The following is a 17,160-nucleotide window of genomic DNA, read 5'->3' as shown; positions in this document are numbered from 1 at the left end:
TTAGTTACTATCCCATACACTCATTCCTTCTCTCTCCAGCTTGTATGAGGGAGAACAGTTCTCTTAATGTGAGTGGAAACATATTTTTTATAATCAAAGATGTAAAGATAATTCGCGCGCAGCCCTGGAGGACAGGTAATTTCCTGGTTTCAACCGACAAAGACAGGCGCGCAGAGCAACGCAACAAGTACAATGTTGTTGTGAAAAACACGAACAGACTCTTTGACACATCGAGGTCTTCTTGGAAACGGCGGGAGGGAGAGCTGAGGCGGCTTACTATGCAGAAATAGGATCATGTAGGTTCACCGGATAAAAAGGTGAGCTGCCTGTTTCCCCCGCCGCTGTTACAGCAGCGTTGCGTCAGGAAGTTGTTGGGTGTCAGTGAAGTCACCATCAAGACGCCCTTCTCTCCGATACAGCTTGACGACAGGCAGCGTAAGCTTACCAGAGAGCGCTTAGATCATTTTCTATATCAGATGGAAATTACCCGGTGCCTGCAGCTCCTGGGTGTCCTTGAGGGGAGGTTTGACCTCACGGCGCGCAAAAAAAGATTTGGCACGGTGGAAATAAAGAGCTGCAGGTTTCACTGACGTTAAAGTCCACTTTTAAAGGTTGTTGATTCTTTATTTAAAAGCCAAAGATGTGTTAGAAAATGCACATCTGACATGTGTGGCAGCAACAAAGCTTTAAGATGAGTTCACACTGTAGACCTGTAGTTTCAGGCCCGCTGTAGACGGCATATCCTGGGATATAAACTCCTCTGAAGTTATGTGGAATAACATAAATAACGACGGTGAATGATAATTTGGGGAGATTTTGCTTTACATTCCACAATAAACCCTTAGTGTGCCACGGCCTGCGCGTAAAATACGCCGCACAAGCCAGACACGTTCTGGTTTGTTGTTGCGATTATACGATTTTAGTTTTAGTTTTCATGGCCTAGAGACATTTGATTATAACACATATAATACACGTTACTTTTTCCGCGTTTGCACTGTAGCCAAACGTGTCAGCACTTTTTAAAAGAGCGAACAAAGGGAAGAATTAAAGCGGCCTTGTGTACTTTGAGTAAAATACGCTGCTTGTTATCATAAGCAATCAACAGTTTAGCCTGAGGAACCACTTCACTCACAACGTCTTCGCTGTGCACTCGGCACTGCGCCACCACATCTTAAACGAACAGGTGAGCATATGTTTAACCGCAAGTTCAAGACGTCCATACTTTATCCCTGTAACAGCAGGTGCACAACAGCCACCGTGCGTCTCAGGGGCCGTGCCACAGGTCATCTATTATAAGGACTGCATGGTCCACACACTTCTTTACTATTGGTGAAGCAACGTGGTGATGCAGACAAAAGATACAAGAAATTGTTGCTTAATCAATGCTGACTGTACATTGCTAACATTATCCATTCTTAAATTGATACATTGAAATACAATATACAGTGTGTGTCTTCTGTGCATTTGGATATTTAGGTCTACAAGATGAGACAAAAACGCATGAAACGTCTTTTCTTTCTTTGGATAAAACTATTTCACGTATCTTACTGGAAATGGGACACGTTTTTTGAAAGGTAAATGGTCAACATGCCAGTTTGCCAACCTTCGTGTGTTGAAACTGCAGATATGTAATTGTCAAAAGTAGTTGTCAAAACTACCCTTGACAGAAAATTAAGTTGAAACACAAATATTTAGCTTTAAGGATAAACATTATAAAGTCCTATACACACATTTGGTCTACATATTAATAAGTATAACACCTTATTTAGTCGTATGTAGGGGTTTGTGCTCAAATTAGGGTGATCAGCTGACTCTTGAAGAGACTTGATCTCTCTCTCTCTCTCTCTCTCTCTTCGTGTACGTGTTATTTTGGGACGTGTCACGCGCACAGTTATGCAGCAGTGTGTGAATATTTGCCTGATGTGTGGGCCGATGCACTGTCAGAATGCAAAGAAGAAAAAGAAGAAGTTATCTGATGGGCTGCGGTCTCCACTTAAAGGTCATCGATGGCGAAGAGGCGCGCGTCAGGAGAGCGCCAAAACCCGCCTGCTCCGGGAGATATATGTTAAACCAGCTCCTTACTTAAACCCTGAAACATACTCACATGTCTCACGGAAATTTGTTTGTGTTATCCTAGTGTCTCTCTTCTTTTCTGTTTTATCACTTGACTGTTTGCTTTGTGAACATTTCATAAACAGTGATGAAAGACACTGTCCAACTTTTTCCACCAAACTCAAATTACGCATGCTTTGCGCCTGACCCCCCCCCCCCTTTCTTTATCGTACTCTGCCATGGCTAATTTATCACATACTCACTTTTGCAACCAATCATACATGTCATGTCATGCAAATTATAAGAGGGAGAAAATATGGGACGTAAAATGTTGTATGCACACTGACCGGAGAGAGAGAGTCTGTTGCAAAGAACAGGAAATGCAGCCAAAGATGAAGTTGCAGGATCCACATCGCCCCTTTCCTCTAACAGGAACTTATAAAGGGTTCCTGTTATTACTTTGTAATCGATTATCTATCAGAAGCATTTGCAACTCGCAAAGCACGACCAAGGGAGTAACAGCAGCGCACTCAAACATGCGCAACAGCAGGACAGTTAAAAACATCACACCTTTTTTTTTTTACTAAGATATTTAGAATATGAGCAGCAACTGAAAGGTCATATTGTGTGGGAGGAACCTATATGACTCACGAGCAAACGACTCGATAACCTGTGTGTGTGTGTGTATATGTGTGTGTGAGTGTATGTGTGTGTGTGTGTGTAATCCTGCTGGTAGCCATCAAATCATCTTTTCCTCACAAACTGTAAAGGTTATTTTGGCGATAAGCTGGTATAAGAAAAGTCATGATGAATGATATTTCTGTTATGTGAAAATATTTGTTCGCATATTCATATATGTAAAATAAACTAATTTCAGTTCAACATTAGCCTCTTCTCGAGTTTAGTCATCAGTTGAGTCAAAGTAAACCCTTTTCTGCATCTGATGGCTTCAGTGAAACTAAACAAGATATTCAGATCTAAAAGATCTTGATAAGTGCTGCACACACTTTAAAAGATAGTCTTCTCCCACTCATGATACATAGACTGAAAATGCACCGCCAGCCTACAAACATTATCACTGTCACTCCAACAATGGGATCCTTGTCAGCTTGGGACGGAGCCAAGATCAATGATGTTCACTCAATTAACCTGATGGATAAAACATCACAGAGGTTATGGATGAGGAGCACTGTGACGCTTCTTCTTTTTCTTTGAGGCAAAAATGTTTACGTACTGGAATGTCTGTCTGCAGGCCCACGAGGAGACAGTGGGTGAGGCCTGTCCCTACTAAAGCGCCCTGTGTCCAGAGCAGAACTAGGTCAACAGAGACCGCTGGTTGGTGAGTTGGAACGATGCTGCTCTCTCACACACAGGAAAGAAAAGGAGGGGGAGAAGAAAAAAAAAAGGCAGGAGAAGAAAATCCTTGCCTTCGATTGAGGGATAATTGGAGACTGTTTGACCCATTTGTCCCCTTAAATAAACCGTTGGCCATTTAGTCGGGAGTGGGCTCAGAGCATGTTGAGCCCTTCACTGGACCCCTTCTTATAAGCTCTTTTGTCACAACTTACATTCAGAGATGTTCGGCGTGCAAAAGCACTCAGTCAATTACACAGTCGTTGCCACATTCAACGGCAAAGCTTTGTCGAAGACTGAGTGACAAAAAAAGCTTGAATTAGTGTTTTGCTAAAGCGCTGTTGCTGCACAATGAAAGTACAGTAAGCATTGCTTCATGTAAACAGAGCAATGATATCGAAGGGAAATTAAACCCGGAGAACATGGGACATTCATGAGCACAGACACTGATATGACAGACCACAAAAATACTTACTATTATGCTTTGAGAAGAGATTTGGAAGTTGTCCCTGCAGAATCCGGAGGGTAAAGTCAAGGGGCGGCTGTGGATCAGGAGGTAGAGAGGGTCGTCCACTATCTAACCAGAAGGTGGGTGGTTCGATCCGCATTCTGAAGTGTCCATAAGCAAGATATTGTTTACCAAATTGCCCCTGATGGCTGTGCAGGATGTATGAATGGGTGAATATGACTTGTTCATACACGTAAATACATATATCAACTTAAAGACACTTTTACTAGCTCATACTCCCCTCCTTTGCTTGGGGCAGAAATATCCCTGTAAAAGTGTCAGTTAAATCTTAATAAGCATTCATGAAACTCTTTTCCTGACGAAGATCAGACGGAGATTTAGCCCAAACGCAGAAGCCGTGTTATAAGCCACAAGTGAAAGAATAAATGGCGCAATCTGCTTCTTATCTTCTGTTATAGTCTGTGGTTATGTAACGTCGATAGCATAACCTGACACAAGCCAATTGGAAGTCGTAAACCGGTAGACCCTAAATGCAACCTATTGTAGGCACAAAAGGTGGCCCACATTCACAGGGTGCCTATGGGCCGATGTCCACAGGGATGTGACCTGCTCCTGTGACAAGTTCCCTTTCCTGCCCTGCTCAACCTGTCAGGACAATGGGAATCGACAGGTAACTTAGCGACCTGAGCCCAAACACATTTTTCCACAGAAAACCTGAACACAATGGCTAAACACAACATTATATGTTCCCTTTCTGTTGACCTACAATGGCTCAGATGCATGTGGAGAGAACCTACTTGAAGAACCAGATAAAAACAAGGAGCCAGAGCTTTACATTCGAATCCTGTCTCCTCTTCGATTCTCAGCAGAGAGCTGGACGAAGCCGCCATTTGCATGTGAACAGTATGCATGTGTGTGTGTGTGTGTGCAGGAGTGATAAAGGCACGGAGAGAAAACACACGGAAGTGACCAAACATATCAACTGTTGGGTGAGCTTCAGCTGGTGCCTCATGACTGAGGCCTATGACTAAGATCGGAAGAGAGTAGGAGTGTGCCTGTGCCAATGTTGCCATACCAATACTGAGAATGAACGAAGGGAGATGCTGAGCAGAGATACACCAAATAAGACCAAAAATAGGCACAGTGTGTGTGTGGAGTGGGGTATTACAACACATTCTGCCTCATTTACGTAAACATTTACATTTTGGTGACCTCTGAGATCCCACGATCGGAGTTTTGTTCTTACATCATGTACAATATGAGAACAAATGTATGTGGTTGTAAATTATGGCTTTATTGTGTTGACACAGTCAGGGATAGGGCAGGGTGCACACAGCTCTTTCAACAAAACACAGCACGAAGAGGAGGAACTTAAAAGAGGAATAATCGCTAAAACTATCCACTTCCTCTTCTCTGTTCATTCTTTGCTGAACACAAGTAATTGCACCAAAATTTCAGTCACAGGGAGTGAAACTGATGAGGCCGGGCCACTAAATCTGATGGCTGTGATTATTAATAACACTGTTGAGAATAGATTGTGGTCAGGGCAAAAAAGTTCATCCACTCCACTTCATCTCTGCTTCGTTTTATTTGATCTTCTCTGTCCAAAATGTCTCCTCCATTTTGTGGACCAACACCCTCACATCACGACCAGCCCTCCCTCATTCCCTTCCTGTCTCTCATCCCTGCTCCTCCACGTCCAACACTACATATCTCTCTTAATGCTGTTGAGTCAGTTTTGCCACTGACAGCAGTGAGCGATAAGGAGGACTGAATCATCACGTATTAGAGGACTTTCATCAATCGGTTCACTGTCTTAAAAGCAGACACCGAGTGTTGCTGGCAGTTCATCAAAGTGTTTAAAAGAAATGAACTTCTACAAATAAAAATGGGCGTAATCATGACCTTGCTGTGAAATAAATAGAGCAAACTAAGCTTTCACGTTTTTGTACAAAGGACGCATCAGCGTGTGCCAAGTGGAACGTCCTCAGCATCGACAGCAGCTCCAGAGAAGGAGTATCACTCCTGCAGGATGCTGGTCCATAGGTGTCTGGTTTCAGATGGCAGGCATGCTGGGAGCACAGTGTGGAGCACAGCACAGCCAAGTGGACAACAATGGAAACACGCAGAGACACAGGTGTCACTATCAAGCGTGCAAGTGTGTTTATTTGTGAGCTTCCACATACAAATATGTTGTCATGCATGTAGTCATATGCTGCACATACAGTGTACGCCTGCAGTGTAAGCAGTTGCATGTGTGTGATGTCCAGAGGATATCATGGCTGTGTGTGTGTGTGTGTGTGTGTGTGTGTGTGTGTGTGTGACGTGTTCATGTGTGAGTTGGTATTAGCTCACTGGTATCGATTCACGTGCACTCCAACTGCACTTTAGCTGCACTCATGCACACACTTCCCTCAGGACGGCAACACCTGCAAATGGAAATAAAGCAGCGAGTATTCCTGAAAGAGAGACGCGATGACTGAACAAGAGGCAGACGCAGTCGTGTAGAAAACAAAAGATCACAGGTTCTCTCACTCGGTCTATTCCCCCCTTTTCTCTCTCTTTATTTACAAATCTCTTTCTCCTTCTATCCCCCCCCCTCTCTCTCCCTCCTTTTTCTCTCCCCCTTTAACTCACTGGAGGATGCTAACCCATCAGGTCCCTTGGCTCCCCTCCATTGGATGATGTCATTTTAGATGACATCACCATGCAGTGTGTGTATGTTTGTGCTATGTGTGTGTGAGCATGTGTGTATGTATGTGTCTGAGTTTATGTGTGTGTGCCCCCCCCCCCATCACTCCTCCTCCTGCAGCCCTCCCTTCACTCCTTTACTCAAAGGGAAGGTGCTGTTTGACACACACCCGCTAAACCCAGACCATCAGCCAAACTGCCACACGCACACACACACACACACACACACACACACACACACACACACACACACACACACACACACTCACACACACGAGGAGGAGGTGAGGTATTCTTTAGAGCAGTAGTGGTGCTCAGTGAGAGTAGACAAAGGAGAGTGGAGGTGTGGTGAGGGCTCTGAAGGGTAAGTTAGTTTAATTACACAATATCGCTGCTACCATAACACCACAAGGCCGAGGCACACACTGTCATTACGATGAAAAACTAGCACACGGAGGAATGCCACGGGCCGTCGGAATTATTTTCAGCTCCATTGTCTGTCGTTAACACCGTTATATTTAAGACTTCTCTGTCTGGTGTAAAATTGTGATGAGAGAATGAGTTCAAGATCTACCAGGGAAGACGCTTATTCACATTAATGTTGAGGGTTTGGTGAGAATATATATATTTCTGTGCTTTTTATTTAAGCTCAGCACAAAGACTGTAAACAGGAGTGACAAGTGCTCGCATCGTTTTGTCTGGATTGGAGATAAACTTACAAAAATGCCAACTAGCAGCTCTTCAGTTCACTGTTCAACATATTTTAATGCTGTTTGTCAAATCCATACGAAAATGAAGATTAAAAATGAGAAATGGTTGTTTTACACGGAGCTGCATGTTTCTGCCTCTCGGTAAAAAATAGTCAACAAACATACAATTTTGACACTTGCTTTAAAAAGATATTACAAATATGCCAAATATGTTAAATTATTAATTACTGAGCTTCGGTGCTATACATATGCTTAAGTGGCTAGATTTAGTGCTAGTAAGTGACTTGTAGTGCTAATCAAGCTAAAGTACTAACTGATAAGCTTTAGTGCTAATTAGTTAGCTCACATGCTAATCATGCAAAAGTGCTAAATAGTGAGCTTTAGTGCTAATTATGCAAAAGTGTAAATTAGATTGTTTTAGTGGTAGTTAGTGATTTTTGGTGCTAACAATGTCAAAGTGTTAACTAGTGAGCTGTGGTGCTAATTGGTGATCGTAAGTTCTAATTATGCAAAGTATAAATTAGTGATCTTTAATGCTTACCTGTGAGCTTCAGCTGCTTGTAGCCTCATTTGGATTCCCTTGGACAGAACTAGCTAGGCTACCCGTTTCCCTAGTTTCCAGTCTTTATGCTAAGCTCGGCTAAACTAACCGCACCCTAGCTGTAACTTCATATTTATAGGTATAGGTATTCTCCTGTTATGTTTCACAAGGAATTGAAACAACCCAAAAATAACGTCTTCATCCAAAACGCCAAAATAAGTTTGCTAATGTCCTGTAGAACGACCACTATCGTAGACCAACAGCATTTCATCATGCCTTCCAAAACCTTTAAATCAGTTTAATGATGTGACAATGCTATGGTTAAAGTTTAGTTAGGTTTAGGGAAGGGTCACTTATGTCGAGATTACTACTTTAAGGTTAGTGGACCCTCATCATGGTGGTTAGAGTAATAAACATGGTAAGGATGTGGAGTGATTATGGTCGAGCTTTAAAAAAAAAAAGAAGACGGTTTGTTTAAAACAGGAATCAAACATCATATTCTTTGTTGGTCTGATGTTTTGCTGACCCGCTCATCCACCCTGACCTTCTCTTTGCGCAGACTCTTTCACTCCAAGATAATGTCACCTTACTTCCTATTAGGCTCCCATCATATTTGGCTTTAGTACTATGTTGTTGTGGGGCTGATGCAGAATCACCTTAAACCTAAAACTCAATAATTAACATTATATATCTCTTTGAATAGAGCCCCCTGCAAACTGATTTATACTAAAAGGCATCACCAGGCAGAACTGAGCTCAGCTTCGCATGCTTAACATCCACTGGAGGTCGGAGAGGATGTTGTTATAATGATTCCATTTCTTTACAATTATTCGGTTTCAAGCAATTCCCCTCAAATTTTGTGCCATGACTAATTTGGTACAAAGATCTCCTCACTTGCGTCTTTCATACAAGTCTCAGTGCAGCAGAGGCACTCCCACTCCGAAACACGCCTGGGCTTTATTGAGCACAGTTGGCACGGTCTGATCCAATGATGTCATCTTGGTGAATGGGCCAGCAATACGAGGATCAGCAACTTTCTGAAACGAGAAATGCTGGGGACAGGCATCATGTGTAGTAGCAGATATTGGAGTCATTATGGCGGAAAGGTAAAGTCGCTGCATTTCGGTGTGTGTGTTTATTTCTTTTTAGGAGGGGACAATGGTGAGCTTTGGAGACTGTGTGCCCATAAAAGCTGGTCTCAAATTACATGTTGCAAGTCTGAAAATATTGAGGCATGGCTGGAGGTTTTCATGTGGTGCTGCTGAAGAGTTTTGATAAGTGGTTTTAGACTCTGCCAGTGAAATCTGTTGTTTTCAGCTCAGGACTGTAACCTCGCTTGACACAGATTATAACCATCAGTTTGAGGCAATAACAGACATTTTGTGTTGTTTGTGTGAGTGCTTGTGTGTGTGGCGAGGTGGGGGATGTCAATATCATTTCTATAACTAGATTGTGAGGTCCGCAGCATTGGTCATGGCGTTCACCCGTCTGTCCCATGAGAACAGGCCAGGACCCCCGTCACCTCCACCTGCTCCGGCCTCCAGAGGGGATCAGGAGCTAAATTAAGTCCAATGAGGAAGCTCTTCTCTGGACATGAAGTAGAGTAGAGATCCTCCAGATTGTGTAACAAAAATGTGTAACAAAAATGTTCACCATGAATTTATTATTACCATAGAGATGATCCAGATAGATCAACAATATCTAGATAAATTAACATGGAATTTTGTACAGACATTTGTGGACCCCAGAGTATGCATCTTAATCATTTTGGTGATCCCCTGACTTTTCTTCGAGCGCCACCATGCAGTTGACATTTGACTAAAATGTCTTATCGGTTTTATTGCCACAAGATTTGGCAAATTCTTTCAATGTTCCTCCTGATAAACAAAACATCCCCAAAATGTGTTAGTTTAAGACTAAACACAAAGGATTGTACCATTGTGAGCCTCAGTAAAATAATATGTTTGGAGGGCATTTTTTGCAGCGTTGAGGGGCAAGGAGTCCACCCAGAGGGAGATGTGGACTTCAGCCAAAAGCTCAGACTCTGTTTCTCTGCACTAAAGAGTCATAGTTCAAACATGTGCACACACACACGCACACACAAACACACACACACACACACACACACACACACACACACACACACACACACACATTCCTGCCAGAGTGCATGTGCACTCCTGCCTTGCATGCACCTGTTGTCCTATATGGAACATTCAGCTTTCCCTTGAACAGGAGGTAAAGCACTAAGAATTTCCACCTGTGCGTGGGAGGTATGTGTGTGTGCATGTGTGCATAAGTGACAGACACAGGGGGAGACAGTAAAAAAAGGGAGGAGACCAGCAGTAGTGTTTTATTAAGGGATAACTTAAATAAATGTCCCCCTTATAAATACACCCTCCTTAACTCGAAACACCCTGCGAACCCACTTTCAACCCCCTCTTCACCCCGTGGGCCCAAATGTCGCCCTAATACTGACATGTTTTGGGTCATTTCATCTGATGGGATCTCCTGGGAGGAATTAGCATGTGCAAAGGAAAAGTCCACAGTTTTAAAAGCTCAGTGTTTCCAATTTGCCTCCACATGCTTCAAATTAGCCACGTATTTACTAAGGTCAGGCGCTGGGCACATAGACCATGGGGGAGCCTGTGTATGGGTTTTAGAGGGAGGGGGGGGGGGGGGAGAAGGAGAGGGAGAGGGAGAGGGAGAGACGGGTAAAGAGAAAGAAAGAAGGGAGTTAATTGCAAACCACTGTGGCCATCGTAACACCACAAATTTTAGTTCAGCCTAAATGAATACACGTATGCATATATCCCTCTCAAGAAATGTGTCAGCCAGGAGCGCAGTGTAAATCCAGATATGTAGCCACACACATCCCGCTCAGAGACGACTCAACATCTTTCCAAACACACACACACACACACACACACACACACACACACACACACACACACACACACACACACACGGTTGTTTCCACACTCAGTGGGAAAGTCCTGTTTTACAGTGTTTTTTTTTATCTCTATATTCGCAACAGAAAATTAACACAGTGGTCAGCATTACTATTTTTGTCTGTTTTAAAATAAGCTCAATGTGAGTATGTTTAGAGTCCGATTCAATGTATATTTTTCCTGGCAGAATATATAAGGAGCCGTCTTTTGTCAGCAAACTGAACATTTACAAGCCTATTATTCAATGTGTTTAGTCCTCGAGACTTGTTTTATTTGTTCTGAGGCCAAATTACATCCTTATCGCATCTGTTTGTCTAGTTTATATCGCGACAGTCTTGGGTGAGGCTGCCCGAGTGGGTGTGTGCATGCATGGCAGTCTTGTGTGTATGTGCACCAGTGTTTGAACACACGCTTGAGTGTGCGTGGCCGCGCGAAGAGCGTGTCTGTGTGTGCGTGTGAGTGCAGCCAAGCCTAAAAGCATTTAAGTGGGAAAAGCAGAGGGTCTGGAATCCTGGGATGACATCATTATCCATGATGTCATTTCTGCAGGGTGACTTTGGCACATGTGATGGTTTGGGTGAGGTCACACTTCTAACTCACTGTAATTGACAATGAAACAGCAGGTCACCGCTGCAGATCGAGCCATGTCAAATTCAGCTGCCGATTAGGTAGTCGGAACTAACAGTTTTTAAAATGTGTCACCAATTTAGCTAAAACCAGAATAATAGTTTGTATGACTAATAATTGCATGTGTCAAATAATGAAACAAGCTCTGGATTTGATACGGATTCTGTCATAAGGACTGTATCAACGTGAGAATTTACTATGTGCTTCTCTTTGTGCTTTCGTGCACCATGTAGCCAACTGCTTGCTCAGTGGTTGCATGCAAGTGGAACTGAGGTCGAAATTTTCTCCATATGTGTGCTGATATAAATTCTTCTTAGGGAAGGGTCTTATACTGGCTTGCCAGTTTACTATGAGCTTTACAGAGCAGCAATAACTTCCATATTAAACGGTTCAGAACTAAAATAAGTTGACACCTACAAACCAGATGTGAAGTCAAACAAAGACAAAGACAAAATTGTTTTTATGTGCCCATCAGTTTGGACACTTCGTCTATTCAGTTTCCAAATGTCCAAATTTAGCACAGGGGATCTGGCTTTGTGCGTGTGTTCAGTCCTACTGACCTCCTCATAAAGAGACCACTGAAGAATTAATTCTTGCCAAGGACACAACAAAAAAGAAGACTAACAGACTTATCTAGCTGTGATCAATTTATAGGTAAAAATGGCATTACTCACTGCTTGACAACTTTTTTATAGTGTGCAATTGAATCACAAATTTGTCTTCAGGGGATTCACAGTCTGAACAGAATATAAGAGAGGGAAAGCTGGGAAAGAAGCGGGCAACCTTGAGAAAAGAAATAAAGAAAGGATCCTTCATCTGGGACGGACAGACATGTACTAGATGTGGTATAGACAAAGTAAACCAAAATAAATGACACAAAAGAGTCAAAAACTAAAACATCCCTGTCCCTTTTGTCTGTCAGCAGAATGACGCAAAAACTACAGAGCAGATTCATGTGAAAATGTGTGTAAGGATGGGACATGGACCAAGAAGAAGCCCTTTAAATTTTGTCATGAATCTGGACAAAGGGGCAGATCAGTACATTTATTTTCACTACCTTTACACTGTTTTTTTTGGGACATTTTCACCAATTCTCTGGAAATAATTCATGGGTCTTGATGACAAAACCCCAAACATCACGCACAAGGGGATTGATATCTGAGTGTGTACAATTTGGTGCAGCTTGAGTAAATATGAGGGGATTGCTGGGCCTTGGTGGATGTATGTGTATGTGTTCTAATTTCTTATATTCTATTCACACAGCTGATTCTCAAATTGAGAAGGAGGCGGTCTTCGTAGCCCGAAAATTGAGACACAGCTGAAGACAGACAACCAGCCCAGCAGCCAAAAAAGATCAGGGTCATCACACTTAGTACTGTACGTATTTTTCGTGAAGCATCTAACATGGGGCCACTTATTTTTTGTAAAATAAACACTTGTTTGACACCTGGACACCGTTTGAGTCTGCCTCTTACAAGCCCCTCTGGTCAGGCTCCCTACACTCATGCTATAAGGACAATGGATTATGTGTGAGAGGATGTGGTGACGGCCCAGAACACAGAATACAGTAAATTCAGACTCAACCTTTACTCATTCAGACAGACTGAGTCCACGAGGACGCACATCTGGTCAGTGGTTTTGTTTCGTCTGCCTGTTTCGTGGGGGATTGTCTGAAGATGCTATGTGTCAATGGAAAAATGATTCAGACTCAGACCGAAAAACTTGGTGACTTCAGAACTTGCATTTTTTCCTCATGTGTCCTCCTCTGGTTTGTACCTGTGGGTCATTTGCATCAACTCTCCCTTGGCTACATCATTCATCTACTAACTATCAATTTATCATGGTATGAACATGTGCACTGTGCCGCTCACACACACACAAACACACACACACACACACAGACACACACACACATGGATAGCTCGAGGCAGGCCATCTATTCTCATTAGTACCCTGTTGCAGTCGGCTGACGGTAAACTGAACGTGTGCCAAAGTCGTAAACTCACACACCCCTCCCGCCATTACCTCACGATTATGATATCACGCAAGTGTGTCATAGTGATGACATCACACCTCCAGATTCATGGCTTTGCCTTTTTCGATTACATTAGACTTGGCCGGTTCATGCCAAGGGACCTTATCCCCGCAAACCCAAGGACGAAACGCAGACTGTGAGACTGGGTCTAGTTGGAAGAGTAATTACTAATTTTACTATTGAGATTAAAGCATCTGGTTCAGCCATTGTCGTCCAGGCGGAGGAGTTTATTGGTTAAAAAAAAAGGTCTTGTTCACACTATGAGATAATGGTGTTGGCAAGTAAAGTGGACATTACCTATATAACATGGAAAATGGCCAAAACCCTTATGTCACATGAGTTATGTTTTGGTCACGGGTAATGAAGTCAGTCTTACGCACCGTCTATCCATCCATGTCCCCATACTAACGTTTGCTGACACACGCAATTTCCCGCTTTACTTAAAAATGATTGTGTTTAAAATGCCAATGTGTTTATTGATTATGTGCATTGGGTTAAATGAATTCAGCACTGCTTCGATGTGAGTTGAAATCATGACAAGAGTCGTTTTAGTTGGGAGGAAAAAAGTGACAGTTCTGACGTAGAAGCATAGATCCATCATGGGAACAATTTCACTAAAAGACTGAGTTATTTTATGAAGTAGCTTCATCGATCCATCTTCTGAGGTAAGTTAAAGGCTGCACGTCGGGTTCTCCCCCGTCCGGTACCTGTCAGTGCTGTGTAGTCGCTCTGTTTCCCTCAACGTGACCTTTTCTGTCTTCTCTCTCCCAGCATCTGCTCCTCTGTTCCGGTGAAGATTGTCAGATTATTGAGTGTGAGAGGCCAGAAATAAAGTTAGTTCAAAGTAAAACTCAAAAACCTCAGTGCTAAATCATTCAATATCTTTTAAAAAATGATAAGCAATACATCACGGCAGTGGATGGTATCAAAAATCAAAACAGTCCTCCATAAACAAGGTAAGGCATGAACACATGGTTTCTTTGTGTCTTATAGAGGGCAACATGAAATCACCACAGACATGTCACAGCATATACTGCAACCTACACACGCATGCTCACAAAACCACTGTGCTTTAGACTCTTCTTCACTGTCTCATTCTCCACCCCTTAGATTTATATGGTACGAACATAATGATTTTGCTCAAATTATCCCAGTACGCCTGTGAAAAATCCAGATAATCTTTTAATGGGCCGAGTTGTCGACTGTGTCATTGCGCAGCTCATAAATCTGCGAGTGGGGAAAGCGCCCCTCGGCATCTCTGGGTCCCCTCAACTGTTTTCTGTCTGAAACTGGACCCGTTCAAAGTGAAATGGGAGACGTGCTGCTGCCAGGGAAGAGGAGGAATCAGTGGGTTCCTGCTTCAGTTGAAGTCACGATGCTGGACTGGTCGTGATAGTTACAGTTTTACTGCAGGTATTGAAACTGTAGATGACAATTTTTCCTTTATAAGTTCTGAGACTAATTTGAATTTCCCTCAATATATTTGTGAAAGATAACATTTTGGAAATAAAATATATTTTGTGTAACTGGAGCTAAATCTCACTGCTCCAACCTCCTCTTCTTGTTCGTGTTCATCACTTAATGCTCTATTATTACTTAAGTCAAATGTTTTATAAAGCCAAAAATGTCTTCCTATAAAACCTGTAATACCTTCTATCCTGAGTAGGCTGACTCAGATGAATAAAATAAAAGATATTAGGAGGAATGACGGATAGAAACTATATATATAAATAAATATATGAAATTGAAGCTGAACTGCAGCCATTTGGTTACAAGTGACAATACAAGGACAAAGGTAGGTGTTATAAACAAATATTTATAGAACAAGGTGAGAAAATGGATTCTCCTCTCATGACTGTGTGGTGAAATATGATGCTGCACTGGTTGAAGAGACGGTTTCTGGCAGAGAAATAGTCTAACACACAACCTAAAACCACGAGTACTTTTATCAACTTGTAGGGATTAAAACCCCCCGGAACAGACTGTTAATTAAGGAGTGTCAGTGGTGCTGGGACCATTCAAACAAAGTGTGAAGGGGTCAAAACCAGTCCTCATTCTCCTTTAAAACACTGGCCAAAGTTCAGCATGCTGAGTTATAGTCAAATTAAATTAGTTTTTAAGTTACAGTCTTTTTAGTACAAAGTCATGATACTTCCACTGCAGCACAGAAACACAGTGGGATTTCTGAACCCAAAACGCGGCAACTTTGAATTACACTAACTTGATGTGATTAATAAAAAAGGCTGAAGACTCATATCACCTCCTGCCTCGGCTGACATCGACAGTACATCCTGTTAAAACACATATTTAAAAAAAAGGTAATTCACACCAAATCACCATCAAACTGAGATACAAACTGAAACAGTATTGAACACAGCAGTGGGCGACACTATCGCTGTGTTTATTCTTCTCTCTCTGTGTCTCTCCAACATGGGCTCTGATGCACATCCCCTCACGTAGCACAACTTTAGACGCAAAGAGAAACACCCTGAAACTCAGGGGTCACACAAATATACAAATAAATACATTTCATACACTATTCATACTTATTCTAATTGCAGTCCTGGACGTGTTCTGAGCACTCTCTAATTTCTCTCCGAGCCGAGAGACTTGCGGAGCCGTCTGAGGGAGACCAGCCGTCGTCAGATGTAATTACCACATCATCTCAGGTCCCTGGTACACAGAGAGACAGAGAGGGAGGGTGAGACACAGAGAAGGACATGAAGAGGGAGAGAGAGAGAGAGAGAGAGAGAGAGAGAGAGAGAGAGAGATTGATCCTAGTAAACAATAATTAGGGTTGGGGATAGTGGATGTGGAACGTCTACTCGGCGGGAAAAGTGAGGGAGAGGGAAAGAGAGACACAACAGGATTACATGTATGGATCCAACAAACTTTTATTTTTGAATAGAAAATTAAAAAACACACTAATCATAACAATGAATTTGTGAATTTCTGTTTTCTGCTTGATACATGATTACAAAAAAATTACCCATGATTACTTCTCTGCATGATGTCTAATGGATTTTCTCCCTGGTTATATTAGCCCTAGTTCCATGATTCACACTTAACGTATTTTAAAAGCAGATGTGACAAATACACAATGAAGAAATAGGTCTTAGGTTCAGTCACTGAAACATGACATGTACAGTACAGTTTTTGCCATTCAGTCATTCACACACACATTCATACAGTGCATCTATGTGCAGCCCTTTCTCTAACATACAGTACATCTCTCATACATGGCTGTCACATCAATCAGGGGTTATTTGGGATTTACTATCTTGACCAAGGACACTTCTGCAGGTGGAATGTTATAACAGCTATACCCCTGATAAGACAAGTAATAAAAACAATTACTTTTTAAAGAAAGCCTGAATGGAATTTTCCTAACATGAGATCAGTATCTTCATACATAATATATTTTGCATGACATTTTTTAAACTTCAATGTTAAAAATACACAAATAAACAAATGTGGTCTATAATCAGTGTTTCTCACTATAAACTATAATTTGTGTTTTTGAGTTCAAATAATCTTTTCAATATATCCTTCCTTGTAATAACATTGCAAAACCAATGTGTTTGAAAGCTGCATTGTTAACATCCATGTTTGCTGTAGCTTGCCGTCCTCTTCCTCTGTAGTCAACAAATTACTGGCTCAGCTTTTCTTGGCGCTAATTCACCACCACCAACTGGTAGAATAGTGTGAAACTATTGGAAGGAATGTGTGTC

Source organism: Pleuronectes platessa, chromosome 14, assembly GCF_947347685.1.
Source record: "Pleuronectes platessa chromosome 14, fPlePla1.1, whole genome shotgun sequence".
In the NCBI taxonomy this organism is placed as follows: domain Eukaryota; kingdom Metazoa; phylum Chordata; class Actinopteri; order Pleuronectiformes; family Pleuronectidae; genus Pleuronectes; species Pleuronectes platessa.
The sequence above is the reverse complement of the archived record's forward strand: the minus strand, read 5'-3'. Positions refer to the sequence as shown.